We start from the raw sequence: 16,154 nt of genomic DNA, 5'->3' as shown, positions 1-16,154 counted from the left end.
TAAAAGGGATATCACCACTGACCCCACAGAAATACAAACTACCATCAGAGAATACTATAAACACCTCTATGCAAATAATCTAGAAAACGTAGAAGAAACGGATAATTTCCTGGACACTTAAACACTCTCCCAAGACTAAACCAGGAAGAAGTTGAATCCCTGAACAGACCAATAGCAGGCTCTGAAATTGAGGCAATAATTAATAGCCTACCAACCAAAAAAAGTCCAGGACCAGACAGATTCACAGCCGAATTCTACCAGAGGTACAAGGAGGAGCTGATACCATCCCTTCTGAAACTATTCCAATCAATAGAAAAAGAGGGAATCCTCCCTAACTCATTTTATGAGGCCAACATCATCCTGATACCAAAGCCTGGCAGAGACACAACAAAAAAAAGAGAATTTTAGACCAATATCCCTGATGAACATCGATGTAAAAATCCTCAATAAAATACTGGCAAACCAAATCCAGCAGCACATCAAAAAGCTTATCCACCATGATCAAGTGGGCTTCATCCCTGGGATGCAAGGCTGGTTCAACATATGCAAATCAATAAGCATAATCCAGCATATAAACAGAACCAAAGACGAAAACCACATGATTATCTCAATAGATGCAGAAAAGGCCTTTGACAAAATTCAACAGCCCTACATGCTAAAAACACTCAATAAATTCAGTATTGATGGAACATATCTCACAATAATAAGAGCTATTTAAGACAAACCCACAGCTAATATCATACTGAATGGGCAAAAACTGGAAGCATTGTCTTTGAAAACTGGCACAAAACAGGGATGCCCTCTCTCACCACTCCTATTCAACATAGTGTTGAAAGTTCTGGCTAGGGCAATCAGGCAAGAGAAAGAAATCAAGGGTATTCAGTTAGGAAAAGAAGAAGTCAAATTGTCCGTGCTTGCAGATGACATGATTGTATATTTAGAAAACCCCATCATCTCAGCCCAAAATCTCCTTAAGCTGATAAGCAACTTCAGCAAAGTCTCAGGATACAAAATTAATGTGCAAAAATCACAAGCATTCTTATACACCAGTAACAAACAAACACAGAGTCAAATCACGAATGAATTTCCATTCACAATTGCTTCAGGGAGAATAAAAGACCTAGGCATCCAACTTACAAGGGATGTTAAGGACCTCTTCAAGGAGAACTACAACCCACTGCTCAGTGAAATAAAAGAGGACACAAACAAATGGAAGAACATACCATGCTCATGGATAGGAAGAACCAATATCGTGAAAATGGCCATACTTCCCAAGGTAATCTATAGATTCAATGCCATCCCCATCAAGCTAACAATGACTTTCTTCACAGAATTGGAAAAAACTGCTTTAAAGTTCATATGGAACCAAGAAAGACCCCGCATTGCCAAGAATATCCTAAGCCAAAAGAACAAAGCTGAAGGCATCATGCTACCTGACTTCAAACTGTACTACAAGGCTACAGTAACCAAAACAGCATGGTACTGGTACCAAAACAGAGATGTAGACCAATGGAACAGAACAGAGTCCTCAGAAATAATACCACACATCTACAGCCATCTGATCTTTGACAAACCTGAGAGAAACAAGAAATGGGGAAAGGATTCCCTATTTCATAAATGGTGCTGGGAAAATTGGCTAGCCATAAGTAGAAAGCTGAAACTGGATCCTTTCCTTACTCCTTATACGAAAATTAATTCAAGATGGATTAGAGACTTAAATGTTAGACCTAATACCATAAAAACCCTAGAGGAAAACCTAGGTAGTACCATTCAGGACATAGGCATGGGCAAAGACTTCATGTCTAAAACACCAAAAGCAACGGCAGCAAAAGCCAAAATTGACAAATGGGATCTCATTAAACTAAAGAGCTTCTGCACAGCAAAAGAAACTACCATCAGAGTGAACAGGCAACCTACAGAATGGGAGAAAATTTTTGAAATCTACTCATCTGACAAAGGGCTAATATCAAGAACCTACAAAGAACTCAAACAAATTTACAAGAAAAAAACAAACAACCCCATCGAAAAGTGGGCAAAGGATATGAACAGACATTTCTCAAAAGAAGACATTCATACAGCCAACAGACACATGAAAAAATGCTCATCATCACTGGCCATCAGAGAAATGCAAATCAAAACCACAATGAGATACCATCTCACACCAGTTAGAATGGCAATCATTAAAAAGTCAGGAAACAACAGGTGCTGGAGACGATGTGGAGAAATAGGAACACTTTTACACTGTTGGTGGGATTGTAAAGTAGTTCAACCATTATGGAAAACAGTATGGCGATTCCTCAAGGATCTAGAACTAGATGTACCATATGACCCAGCCATCCCATTACTGGGTATATACCCAAAGGATTATAAATCATGCTGCTATAAAGACACATGCACATGTATGTTTATTGTGGCACTATTCACAACAGCAAAGACTTGGAATGAACCCAAATGTCCATCAGTGACAGATGGATTAAGAAAATGTGGCACATGTACACCATGGAATACTATGCAGCCATAAAAAAGGATGAGTTTGTGTCCTTTGTAGGGACATGGATGCAGCTGGAAACCATCATTCTTAGCAAACTATCACAAGAACAGAAAACCAAACACTGCATGTTCTCACTCATAGGTGGGAACTGAACAATGAGATCACTTGGACTCGGGAAGGGGAACATCACACACTGGGGCCTATCATGGGGAGGGGGGAGGGGGGAGGATTGCATTGGGAGTTATACCTGATGTAAATGATGAGTTGGTGGGTGCTGACGAGTTGATGGGTGCAGCACAGCAACATGGTACAAGTATACATATGTAACAAACCTGCACGTTGTGCACATGTACCCTAGAACTTAAAGTATAATAATAATAAAAAATAAATAAATAAATAAATAAATAAACAAATAAATAAATAAAAAACAAAATGGAAGTGGAAAGTAAGGTTATTCTTCATTCATTCAGTTTGTGAAAATGTGTGTTACATGACTGTTAAATCAATGGCATACCACTATTACATCATGTATCCTTTAGAAAATTTAAGTATATTGCTTTTACCATAGCAAAAGCAGAAAAAGTCCTCAACTGTTTTTCCGAGGGTTGCCATTTCTACAGCATCTACACCATCTGATACACCTGGATTGCAGACTTCATTTTACACATCTTTGCAACCTTTTCTTCTTCTTCAACACCTGTAAAAAATAATAAAAAGGTGCATAGCCATTATCTATTATCTTTTTATTTGGCTTTTAGTAAAAATAATTTTTCCTGTATTCTAAAATGTGTGATTTGTTATACAAACAAGTAATACGTCATGTGAGGTGGCTCACACCTATAATTCCACCACTTTGGGAGGCTGAGGCAGAATTGTTTGAGCCCAGGAGTTAAAGACCAGCTTAAGCAACATATGAAAAACCCATCCCTACAAAAAAGATAAATAAAATTAGTTAGGTATGGCAGTGCACATCTGTAGTCCTAGCTACTCTGGAGGCTGAGGCAAGAGGACTCCTTGTGTCCAAGAGTTTAAGGTTATAATGAGCTATAATTGCACCAGTACACTCCAGCCCGGGTTGCAAAAAGAGAACCTGTTTAAAAAAAAAAAAAAAAAAAAAAAAAAAAAAAAAGTATGGGGAAGATTTTAATGAGTGCTTTTAAAATAAAAACCTAAAATAAGAGCAATTTATTGGCTACAAATTTAAACACGGGAAGATTATCATCAGAAAATAAATTCTAGGCTTACAAAATCCAGCACAATAGCCACTAAACACATGTGACACTTGGAATGTGACCAGTCCAAACTCAGATGTCCCGTAAGTGTACAATACACACTGACTTTTGAAAACTTGATACAAAAAAGTATTCTAAATATCTAAATAATTTCCATTTTGATTACATGTTGAAATATTTTAGATATATTAAGTTAAAGTTACCACTAAAATGATTTTCACAAGTTTCTCTGTATTCTTCTCTAATGTCATAACTAGAAAGTTTAAATCATGTGAATGACTCACATTATATTTAGTTCTATTCAACAGCACTTCTCTAAATCCCAGAAAAGAGCTTAGAATTCTCCTGAAGAATTTCTACAACTGCCTCATGAACCTATGGATTATGTTTCAGAAAACACTATTGCAAAAAAATAAGAGGCATTTGAGAATTAGATTACAAAAACCATTCTTCATGGTATCAAATTATTAACAATGTAAACAAAGTACAAATACCGATGGGCAAGGACTACAACTCACAACTGAGGACAACTCCCCTAATGCTTAGTTATAATCACCGGAGAACCACATAAGCCAGGCAGCACAGGATGGGAAGAATAAACATAGCTACTGACAGGGTTATGGTATCTGTGGGACAGAGGGCAGCTGATACACACACAATCAAAACATCATTATTAGTATAAAGAAACATACACTCATAATCAAGGCCTTAACATTTCTCAAAATTACACTATTGACAAAATTTTAAAAATAGGTTACTACCATAAAAGCTTGGAAGATTATAACACAGGAGGTTGGGGGAGGGATACAGTGCCAGAGGATAGTTTTTTAAAGAAGTTAAAATTCTAGTGGGAATTAAAATTAGTGAATTAACAAAACTTTTTATTCACTAGTAATCTCAATTTATTATGAATTGAATCTAATCTGACAACAGAAATTCAAGTTTATACCTTAGTGGCATAAATGCATCTGTAGGAGATATTGTAGGTTCAATTCCAGACCACCACAATCATGCAAGTATAAAGTGAAGTCACACAAATTTGTTGGTTGCCGAATGCATTTAAAAGTTACACTGAATCTTTCTTTCATGAAAGATCTCTCAGTGGTGTCATGCTATTGAATAGCATTTTACACACAGTGGAACTTCTTTCCAAATTGGAGTCAGTTCTCTGAAAGCCTGCCATTGCTTTATGAAGTTTACAGAATATTCTAAATCTTCTGTTGTCATTTCAACAATATTCACAGCATCTTCACCAGGAATAGATTCCATTTCAGAGATCCCTTTCTTTGATCATCATAAGAAGCAACTCCTTATCTCTTCACATTTGATGATAAAATTGAAGCAGTGTAGTCCCATCTGAAGGTTCCACTTCTAATTGTGGTTCACTTGCTAGTTCCACCACATCTGCAGTTTCTTTCTCCACTGAAATCTTGAATCCCTTAAAGTTATCCATGAGGGATGGAATCAACTTCTTCCACATTCCTGTTATATTCTGGTCTATTCCCATGAATCACAAATGTTCCTAATGGCACCTAGTTCCTAATGTTCCTATTGGCACCTTCTCCTTTCTAGAAGATTTTTAATTTACTTTGCCCAGATTCATCAGAGGAATCACTATGTGTGGCAGATACAGCATTACAAAGTGTATTTCTTAAAGAATAAAACTTGAAGGCTGAGTGCAGTGGCTCACACCTGTAATCTCAAACTCTGAAGAAGGCCAAGGTGGGCAGATCACTTGAGCCCAGAAGTTTGAGACCAGCCTAGGCAACATGGAAACGAAACACCTCTACAAAAAAATACAAAAATTAGCTGGGCAGGCTGGTACACCACCTGTGGTCCCAGCTATTCAGCAGGCTGAAGTGGAAGGATCACCTGAGCCTGAAGAGATTGAGGCTTCCGTGAGTTGTGACTGTGCCACTGCACTCCGGCCTGAGTGACAGTGAGACGATCTTCTCAAAAAAGAAAAAGATAGTAATAATCCTAAGATTTGAAAGTTGAAATTACTCCTGGATCTATGGGCTGCATAATGGATGCTGCATTAGCAGGCATGAAAAGGATATTCATCTCCTTGTACACCTCCATCAGGGCTCTCAGAGTGACTGGGTGCAGTGCCGATGAGCAGTAATATTTTGAAAGGAATTTTTTTTTCTGGGCAGTAGGTCTCAAAAGTAGGCTTAAAATATTCAGTGAACAATGCTATAAAGAGATGTGTTTTCATCCAGGCTTTATTGTTCCACTGACAGAGCACATGCAGAGTAGATTTACCACAGCTCTTAAGGGCCCTAGAATTTTTGGAATGATAAATGAACACTGGCTTCAATTAAAGTCACCAGCTGCATTAGCCCCTAACAAGAGTCTCAGTCTGTCCTTTGAAGCTTTGAAGCCAGCAATGGAATTCTCTCTAGCTAGCAAAATCTTAGATGGCATCTTCCAATATAAGGCTATTTTGTCTACATTAAAAATTTGTTTCTTACCACTCAAAGTTTCCCCATATCAGCAATAAGGCTGTTTTGCTTTTTTATCATTTGTGTGTTCACTGGAGCAGCACTTCTCATCTCTTTTGATAACTTTTCCTGTGCACCCACCACCTGGCAAACTGGCCTAGCTTTCAACCTTTCTCAGCTGCCACCATGTCTTCCTCACTAAGCTTCATCATTTTTAGCTTTTGATTTAAAGTAAGCAGCCTGCAACTATTATTTACTTGAACACTCAGAGGCCACTGGAGGGCTACTAACTGGCCTCATTTCAATATTGTGCCTCAGGGACTAGGGAGGCCTTAGAGAAAATGATGGGAACATACAACATTCAACAATTAGGTTTGCCATCTCATATGGGTGCGTTCATGGAGTCCCAAAACAATTACAACAGTAACATCAAAGCTCACTGATCTCAGGTCACCACAGTACATACAACAATCATGAAAAAGTTTGAAATATTGTAAAGAGTTACCAAATGTGACACAGAGAACCAAAGCAAGCACACACTGTTGGAAAAATGGCACAATAGACTTAACTGACACAACGTTGCCACAAATCTTCAATTTGTAAAAACTGCAGTATCTGCAGGGCTCAAAAAATGAGGTATGCCTGTATGTAGTCTGTGCCTATAGACACCCTACCTTTTTGTTTCCTTTCTATGTTTTTAAGAAAATGCTCTACCACTCAGTTAACATGAAACTTTATCGATAGTGTTCAGTTACACAAAGATAGGAAAATTGTCATACTGTGAAAGGTCATAAGTACTAACATCCTATAGTAAATGTTAAGACCGTGTTCCAATGTCAAATAAGCTCAACACTTCTCTAAATGAGGATTACAAAACCCACTGAAGATTCTGATAAGGTGATTCCACTGAGTGAGTTGAGGAGAACTGTTTAATTTTGCATCTTCCTTAAACAAACTCATTTGCAAAGTGAATTTCTTGTTTTCAATACACCAAATATTTACTTAGAAAAGAACTCATTATCTGAGTAAGAACTTTTAATCTATTCAAAATTTCTCTACCTTCATTCCTTCTCTCATATGTGTCTTATTAATTCAGAGTAAAACCAAGAAAGAAACCCCATACTATTAACACTTTCCATTTTTCTTAACTCTTCAGTATTTACCCTGACATATTACCACTACTGTGATTCCTTTTGAGCATTCTGAAATGTCTCCATGAACATTTCAGAAAATCCTTTACAGTTCAGTCTGGCACGGTGGCTCACACCCATAATCCCAGCACTTTGGGAGTGCAAGGTGGCTGGAGGTCCGAGACCAGCCTGACCAACATAGTAAAACCCCGTCCCTAGTAATAATAGAAAAAAATTAGCTGGGTGTGGTGGTACACACCTGTAATCCCAGCTATTCAGGAGGCTGAGGCAGGAGAATCGCTTGAACTCAGGAAGCAGAGGTTGTAGTGAGCCAAGACCATGCTACTGCACTCCAGCCTAGGCAACAGAGTGAGACTCTGTCTCAAAAAAAAAAAGGAAGGAAGGAAGGAAGGGAGGGAGGGAGGGAGGGAGGGAGGGAGGGAGGGAGGGAATCTTTTATAGTTTAAACCTCATTCTGCTTTAGAAGAAAATGACATATATATAAATGTTTAGGTTTAGAATTAATAAAATAAAAAATGATAAAAATACAATGCTGGCCTAGCACAGTGACTCATGCCTGTAATCCCAGCACTCTGGGAGGCTGAGGGGGGCAAATCAGAAGGTCAAGAGATTGAGACCATCCTGGCCAACATGGTGAAACCCTAACTCTAGTAAATTAAAAAAATTAGCCGGGTGTGTGGCGTGTGCCTGTAGTCCCAGCTACTCAGGAGGCTGAGGCAGGGGAATCTCTCAAACTCAGGAGGTGGAGGCTGCAATGAGCCAAGATCACGCCACTGCACTCCAGCCTGGTGACAGAGCAAGACACTGTCAAAAAAAAAAAAATGCTTACAATATTTTATGAAATCTATTTAAATGTCCTTTCTGGTACTGAAAAAACTATGTCCTCCATCCTTCAGTTCTGAAGGCAAACACATCTGTTTTGTAAACTGTGATGCAGGTCACTTCGGCCTTAAACTTGATCAGTGCTTTAAACAATACAAACAGCAAACATGTTAAAGGCAGACATTTAAAAACACCATTTCTGCTAGATGAATTAAAAAATCTAACACAAATCTAACAGCATTTTTAAAGGTACTATTCTTCCTAAATTTTTGTCTGATTTTAAACAAAAGACAACACAGAATTTAAAAGAAAAAAAATACAGAAATCCCTTTTAATCTATTATAGGTCAGATTCTCCAAAAAATAGACACAGATTTTACACACGCTTGCTGGGGAGCACTGTCAGTAACAGCACCCCGGAGGTGGGAGGCACGCAGGAATGAACAGGGATGCAGCTGCACTATGAGCTCAGAAGCCAATGTGGCCCTCCTCGGGGCAAGGGTGGGCAAGGTGACCCAAACACTTACAGCAGCTGGGGAAATTAGTGCCATCAGTATTCAAAGAGGGGTTTGGAACTCACGTTACGGCATTCACTACGTAATTCCTTCCTCCAGAAGTATTCCCACATCTACACATAGCCAGAATCACATTTAGGTGAGTACTCACTGACTTTTACTAAGTATATTTCTAGGATTAAATATTCTTTAAAAATGTTATAGTGTATATAGTATTCCATTTTATGTATATACCATAATTCATTTAGTGCTAACATTATTTCAAAGGTCAGTGATTCCAATTTTCCCTCTTAAAAAGAACACTACTGTAATAAATGGGAACAAAATATGTACATCTTGAATGACTTTCTCAAAAGAATCAGAGACATGAGAGTCCAAAAGAAAAAAAAAAAAAAAACATTGAGAGTAAATACTCCATATACTCAAAATTTACTAAAATTTGCTTCCTAATAAGGTTCATAATATCCTAGCAAATGCTACCATGCAACTTTTCCAGAAACCTTGAAAAGGGGTATCTTACTATCATAAACATACTCCACTGATTGGTGTTAAAATTAGAGAGCACTGTAGCATAATTTTCTGAAAATTATCATATCCTTTGCCTATTTTTCAAATGTGTTAGTGTATTTTCCTACTGATCCATACAAGTACATCACTTATTTTAGGCATAGAAAAGCCATTTATGGAATTAAATAATTACATAATAATTATATATATTTTGATTTAGTTTTAAAATGTGTCTTAGTATAACTATTTTGCTCATCTAGAATTTAACTCATCACATGATGAGGACTATATATTGAAGTTTTTTTATTTTTTACCAAATACCTTATTTTCTCAGTATCATTTGTTGAAAACTATAAGCTTCCCACTATTTGTTTTTGATTTGTGCAATAATCACCCTCTAATTTCTTAAATGGAAATTATTTTTGCATAATATTGCTTTAAAATGTTATCTTCAATAACTAATTTAGCAGCTAGCAAGGTGATCAGAAATCTTTTGAACTACAATAAAGCTATGCTAGAGAACTTCTGGCCTAGAAGTGAGCCAACAGCGCCCCAGCGTGAAGAATGATAGGGCACGGTAATTTCCTTCCATTGCACTTACATGAAATGTGCTGTGGCTGCTCTCCTGTAAGGAACTATTATTTACTTACCTTGTGGTAAGTGAGGGTGCATTCTCGCTTCACTATCCACACTTAATCCTGTCAGCAAAGGCAGTTTATGAAAGAGCAAATCAAGATTCATGTACTATCCACGGATAAGACAAAAGAAGTCTACCAGCCAAGGAAGAGATGAAGTCAGCCTAGGTCTGTTTAGTATTCTGACAAGCCAGTCAAGAACTCAACAGTTTCTACACCTTTAATTATACTGTGTAATATACAAATAGGAATAGGAGGAGAAATGGTCTTACTAATGCTGGGGAGGAAGAGATAAAGCCTGAGAATAGTGAAATGCCTATGCTGAAGATAAAGGGACTATAAAGAAATTGTAAGGACGCAAATGACCCTATGGTACTCTATGCAGAAATTTGTATTTTAAAAAATTATTTTATTATCAACAACAGAACAGCATTTCATCTCTAAATTTTTATTTAACATTAACAGTCACAAATTTCAGCTGGTTTTATGATCACAAGGCAGAAACAAGTCACATTAATAAAATAACAGCATATAACCACTAACCATTCTCAAATATCTTTAAGGAGATAATTTTATCAAGTTTTTAAAACAATTTTTAATGCAAATTTTAATTATGCAAAAATAATTTCCATTTAAGAAAACAAAATAGGTGGCCAAGCACAGTGGCTCAAGCCTATAATCCCAGCACTTTGGGAGGCTGAAGCAGGAAGATCGCGTGAACCCGAGAGGTCAAGGCTGCACTGAGGTACGACCATGCCACTGCCCTCCATTCTAAAAGAGTCAGATCGTGTCTCAAAAAATAAAAAAAAAAAAAAAAGCATCCACAAACTATGTCACACAGAGCTCTGTGAGGTTAAGCACTATCTATTACCTTCCAACCACTTAAGAGGAAGAAAATGTATAGCTCCTCCTACTTAAAATATTTACATTTAACGTGTCAGAAAATACCTAAGGCCATGCATGGTGGCTCATATCTGTAATCCCTTTGGGAAGCCAAGGCAGAAAGATCGCTTGAGCCCAGGAGTTTGAAACAAGCCTGGGCAACATAAGGAAACCCCATCTATACAAAAAAGCTTAAAAATTAGCTAGGCCAGGAACAGTGGCTCATGTCTGTAATCTCAGGATTTTGAAAGGCTGAGGCAGAATCACTTGAACTCAAGAGTTAGAGACCAGCCTGGGCAACACAGTAAGAGCTCATCTCTACCAAAACTCAAAAAAAGTAGCCAGATGTGGTAGCACATGCCTGCAGTCCCAGCTACTCAGAAGTTGAGGTGGGAAGAACACTTGAATCCAGGATGTCCAGGCTACAGTGAGTCATGATTACACCACTGCATTCCCATCTGGACAACAGAGTAAGACCCCAACTCAAAAAAAAAAAAGTAAAAGAAAAATAGAAAATACCTTAGCCTGATACTTTTTAAAATAAATACTATTTCCAGCTACCTACCTATAAAAATACGATAAATTGTTAACTACTATGATAGTAACACAAAAATAAAAACTATATAATCAGCACTCAATATTCTGTTGTAATTATGCATATGATGGGCTTTTTTTTTTTTTTGAAGGAAAGATTGACAAGGTGTGGTGGCTCTCACCTGTAATCGCAGCACTTTAGGAGGCCAAGGTAGACAGATCACTTGAGCTCAGGAGTTCGAGACCAGCCTGGCCAACATTGTAAAACCCCATTTCTACCAAAAAAAAAAAAAAAAAAAATTTAGCCAGGTGTGGTGGCACATGTCTGCAGTTCCAGCTACTAGGAAGGCTGAGTCAGAAGAATCACTTGAGCCTGGGAGGTGGAGGTTGCAGTGAGCTGAGATCGCACCACTGCACTCTAGCCTGGGTGACACAGTGAGACTCCGTCTTAAACAAACAAACAAAAGTAAACAGCTAACACTAAACAATTTGGAAACAGGTGGTTAATGCAATAGTGAATGTGTAAGCAGAAGAAAACACAGATATACAAGAGTAAAGATGCCCTGATGGCCTCAAATTCTGGGAATCTTTTACATATAGATACAATAAAACTTCAGCATCATTCTCTAGTATACAAACTCATTCCGAGTAACCAAAAATATTATACATAATTTCAAAGTTAACAGTTGCAAAACAAATGATTGCCTAAAATCGTCATAGAAAAATATTTGAGACTAAATGTAAAAATTAAATAACCTGGGCCAGCTGTGGTGGCTCACACCTGTAATCCCAGCACTTTTGAGAGGCTGAGGTGGGTGGATCACTAGGTCAGGAGCTGGAGATCCTCCTGGCCAACATGGTGAAGCCCCTGTCTCTACTAAAAATACAAAAATTAGCTGGGCGTGGTGGTATGTGCCTGTAATCCCAGCTACTTGGGAGGCTGAGGCAGGGGAATTGCTTGAACCAGGGAGTCGGAGGTTGCCGTGAGCCAAGATCGCGTCACTGCACTCCAGCCTGGCAACAGAGCGTGACTCCATCTCTAAATAAATGAATAAAATAAAAAATAAACATTTTGAAGTATGGTCATAAAATGTGATTTGAAAGACTTAAATCTATAACTACTATTCAAGAAAAAAACTATTCCTTAAAACTAAAAAAACATAAAATTATATATTCTACAAAAACAAATCAACTTCATCTATGGCCCAGTCCTACCCAACTATGGAATGTCAGAATAGAAGGTCTCGCCATGGACTCAAGAGCTGACATGAGGAATGTCACCACCATCCTGCTCTTTGAAGACTTCTCACCTTCAACAGGCAGAGTGGACATTGCTACTTGGGCCATGATCTTTGTGCAAGGGAAGTAATCAGAAAGTGAGTGGTAGAAATCTGGTGTCCTACACCCACATTCAGGGCTTCGAGGGTCTCCCATGGGCTGCCTAATTTATAGTTTTCTTGCCTAAGAGAAAAAATAAGGCTTAGAAATTATGTACTTGATTTGCCCAAAACTCTCATCAGCTAGAGAATCCATCCCCTAACTTTCTATTTAGTGTTATTTCAATAAAATTACATCAACATTACACCCAAAATAAATCCAGATGGCTGAGTCAATCAGTGAAATTTCTCCCAAGGAGGAGGAGGAGGAGAGGTGCTTTACAACCCAGTGATGGGCTACCACAGCTCAACACAGGACAGAGCTGCCAAGCTCCTTTTCTCCCCTGCATATCCCGACACAGCAAAGAGTGGGTGCAGTGGACTGAGGCTGGGTGGAGATAAGTTCCTCTTTTTACTAAAAAAAAATAGATCACAGGCATCAAGTAACATGTGAGATTCTTTATAACACAGCATATTGTTCTCTTTGAAAAAAACCTGTAACATTTTGTTAACAGCAAAGACCCTCAAATGAATTTCAAACACTATAAATATATAACACATCAACAGGAAATACTAACTGTCAGCAAGAATATCAAAAACCTGGAACCTTTATGCACTGCTTTTTGGAATGTAAAATGGTGCAGCCCCTGTGGAAAATGGTTTGGCAGTTCCTTGAAATATTAAGCATAGAATTATCATATGATCCAACAACTCCCTTTCAGTGTATATACTCAAAAGAACTGAGAGCAAGGACTCAAACAGGTATTCGTACACTTGTGTTCACAGCAACATTATTCACAATGGTGAAAAAGGTACAACCAACCCTAATGCCCATAAATAGGGGAATGGATAAGCAAAACGTGATATACACGTACACAGAATATTATTCAGCTGTATAAAGGAAAAAAACAATTCTGGCCAGGTTCGGTGGCTTACACCTTTAATCCTAGCACCTTGGGAGGCCAAGGCAGGCAGATAGCTTGAGCCCACGAGTTCGAGACCAGCCTAGGCAACATAGCAAAACTTCATCTCTATAAATCTTTTTTAAAAAATAAAATTCTGATAATGCTATAGATGAACCTTGATAGCACTATGCAATCTATGCATGTAACAAAATTGCAATTGGATTCCATAAATGTATGTAAAGTTTTAAAATGGAGAATTTATCAAGGAAGAAATGCGACCCACAAAGAGCAGAGAGGAGTGAAACAGGAAAGCCACCCAGCCAGAATTGGTGTTGAGCTAAGAGAGGCTCTCCACTGCAGGAAAATGGTGAGTAAGCAAGAGCTGCTGGTGACTCACCCTTCTGCCATCGATCTTTGAAATCCTGGGCCCAGAAAATCCCCCAACACCTTCCCCACAGGGCTCCTCAACTGACACAGAGAGCTGCATGGAGTCTGGGCAGACCCTCCAGTCAGGGCCACATGGAATCCTAAGGGCCTTGGACTCCTGACCACAACAGTGCCAGTTGCTAAAGCTCTGCCACTAGGGGAGGACAGGCTCTCTCACATGCCCCCAGGATAGGGGCCATACCTACAATGCTGAGGAGCAGACTCACCTCCTGTCTCTACTCTATCTCCTATAGAGGCCCCACTTCCACTACACCTTGCCTAGAAATGCCCTCTGGCCTGGGTCCCAGCGCAGCCACTTAACCCCTACTTAAGCACTCAGGCTGGTTGCAACTCTGCAGACAGAGCTCCCAGAGGTAACTGACAAGCCTGCTGTTTCTGCAATTGCCATGGCCCCAGGCTCTACCTCTCATAGGCTAGGGAAGAACTAAAGAGCCCAAGAACTACTATAGGCTTCCAGCATACCACGGTTGCCTTACAGAAAAAGTAGACAAACTGTTTTCCACGTGGGTCCCCTTCCCTGCTACTCTTCACTGTATAGAGTCTCCTGACGTGGGCCCCCAGCACAGCCATTCTGCCCCCGACTACTCCCATGGGTTACTTCAGTCAGTGACCATCTCTGCATCTCTCCGCAATGGAGCTTTCAGAGGCAACCCATAGGCTCCCCGCCATTGCCACTGTAGCAGTACCACCATTGTTGGCCTTGGTCTGGGAAAAGAATGAAGACCCTGATTGCTTTGCTAGCACTTCCAGCATGCCACAACCACAAGATGGAGAGAAGCCCAGTCTCTCTTCTCTGTGGGCTTCTGGCTCCCTTCTCTTCACCAGGTGGAACCCTGCGCTTAAGCCCACAGTGCAGCCACCTCACCCTTGGCTGAACATTCTCACTGACAGAGGCTCTGTGCCTCTCTAGGGTGGAGTTCCCGGAGGCAACTGACAACCCTTCTGCCATTACTGCTGCAGTGATCCTGCCCTTGCTGCCCTCAGGCTGGGGAAGAAACAAACAGCCTGAGTGTTTTGCTCATGCCTCTAGCAGGCCACAGCCAACAGATGGAGGAGAGCCCAGTCTCTCTTCCCTATTGGCCCCAAATCCCCTGCTCTTTACCAGGCAGGGGTCCCAGCGTGGGCCCACAACGTAGCTGCTCCATACCTGACTGATCAATCTGATTGGCAGCAGGTCTGCATATCTCTGAGGTGGTACCCCAAGAAACAAGTGAAAGGCCTTCTGCCATTGCCAAGGCCAAGGTCCCCGTCTCTGCTGCTCCCAAGCTGGGGAGGGAATAAAAAACTTGAGTTAACCCCAGGGCTATGATGCCAGCCTGGGAGTGCCAAGCCAAGACCTGTGGCTAGTACTCAAGTAGAGGAGGAGCCCCCACTCTCACAGCACTGAAAGGGGGAATGGCTGCAAACACAAGAAAATACAGAGGACCAGTGTTGCCAAGAGCCTATCCGCTGGCCATTACACTTATGTGCCATCTACTCAGTTGCAGCTCAAACATTAACACCAATAATACTTTGCTATATGTCCCCCTGTGAAATGAAAGACAAGAATTCAGCCTCAAAGACACTTTGCAAAGTCTTGGGCCCTCTGAAAACATCAAGGAGTAAAACAAGCTGACTGTACTGAAATTACAACACAGTTAAAGAAACACCAGCCTACACGAATGAAAAGAAACCAGCACAATGCAACTCTGGCAATGCTAAAAGTCAGAGTGTCTCCAAATGACCACACTAGCTCCCAAACAATAGTTCTTAATCAGAATAAAATCGCTGAAATGACAGAGAATTCGGAATCTGGATGCCAATGAAGATCATCAAGAATCAGGAGAAAGCTGAAACCCATTTCAAGGAATCTAAAAAATTCAGTGAAACTATTCAAGAGATGAGAGATAAAATCGCCTTAAGAAGGAACAAAACTGATCAGATAAAGCTGAAAAACTCACAAGAATATTTTGTAGTACAATCATTAATATTAACAACTGACTACATCAAGCTGAGGGAAGAATTTCAGAGCTCAAACACCAATTCTTTGAATTAATTCAGACAAAAAAAACTGAAAAACGTATTTTTTTAAATGAACAAAACCTTTAATAAATATGGGAATATGTGAAGACACAAAATCTACAACTCACTGGCATCTCTAAAAGAAAGGGAGAGAGAACAAGAAACTTAGAAAACATTTTTGAGGATATTGTCCATGAGAATTTTCTTAACCTT

At 39.5% G+C, this 16,154-nt stretch overlaps 1 long non-coding RNA gene across 2 annotated transcripts; it reads right to left on the bottom strand.

Moving 5' to 3' along the window:
* Window positions 1-2,958: 2,958 nt before the first annotated feature.
* Window positions 2,959-15,925, bottom strand: LOC126947362 (uncharacterized). Of its 2 annotated transcripts, XR_007723041.1 has the most exons (4): window positions 15,088-15,925; window positions 12,523-12,673; window positions 11,395-11,487; window positions 2,959-3,188 (listed from the first exon to the last, which is right to left on the bottom strand). It is a non-coding gene; the product is annotated as an uncharacterized LOC126947362 (long non-coding RNA). The 2 variants fall into 2 exon arrangements; XR_007723040.1 differs by lacking the exon at window positions 15,088-15,925 and having other exon boundaries at window positions 12,523-14,033.
* Between the last annotated feature and the right edge of the window lie 229 nt (window positions 15,926-16,154).

The sequence above is a fragment of the Macaca thibetana genome, unplaced genomic scaffold, assembly GCF_024542745.1.
Source record: "Macaca thibetana thibetana isolate TM-01 unplaced genomic scaffold, ASM2454274v1 unplaced_scaffolds182, whole genome shotgun sequence".
Taxonomy (NCBI): Eukaryota; Metazoa; Chordata; class Mammalia; order Primates; family Cercopithecidae; genus Macaca; species Macaca thibetana.
Note: the sequence above shows the minus strand (reverse complement) of the source record. Positions and strands in the feature narration are given on the sequence as shown.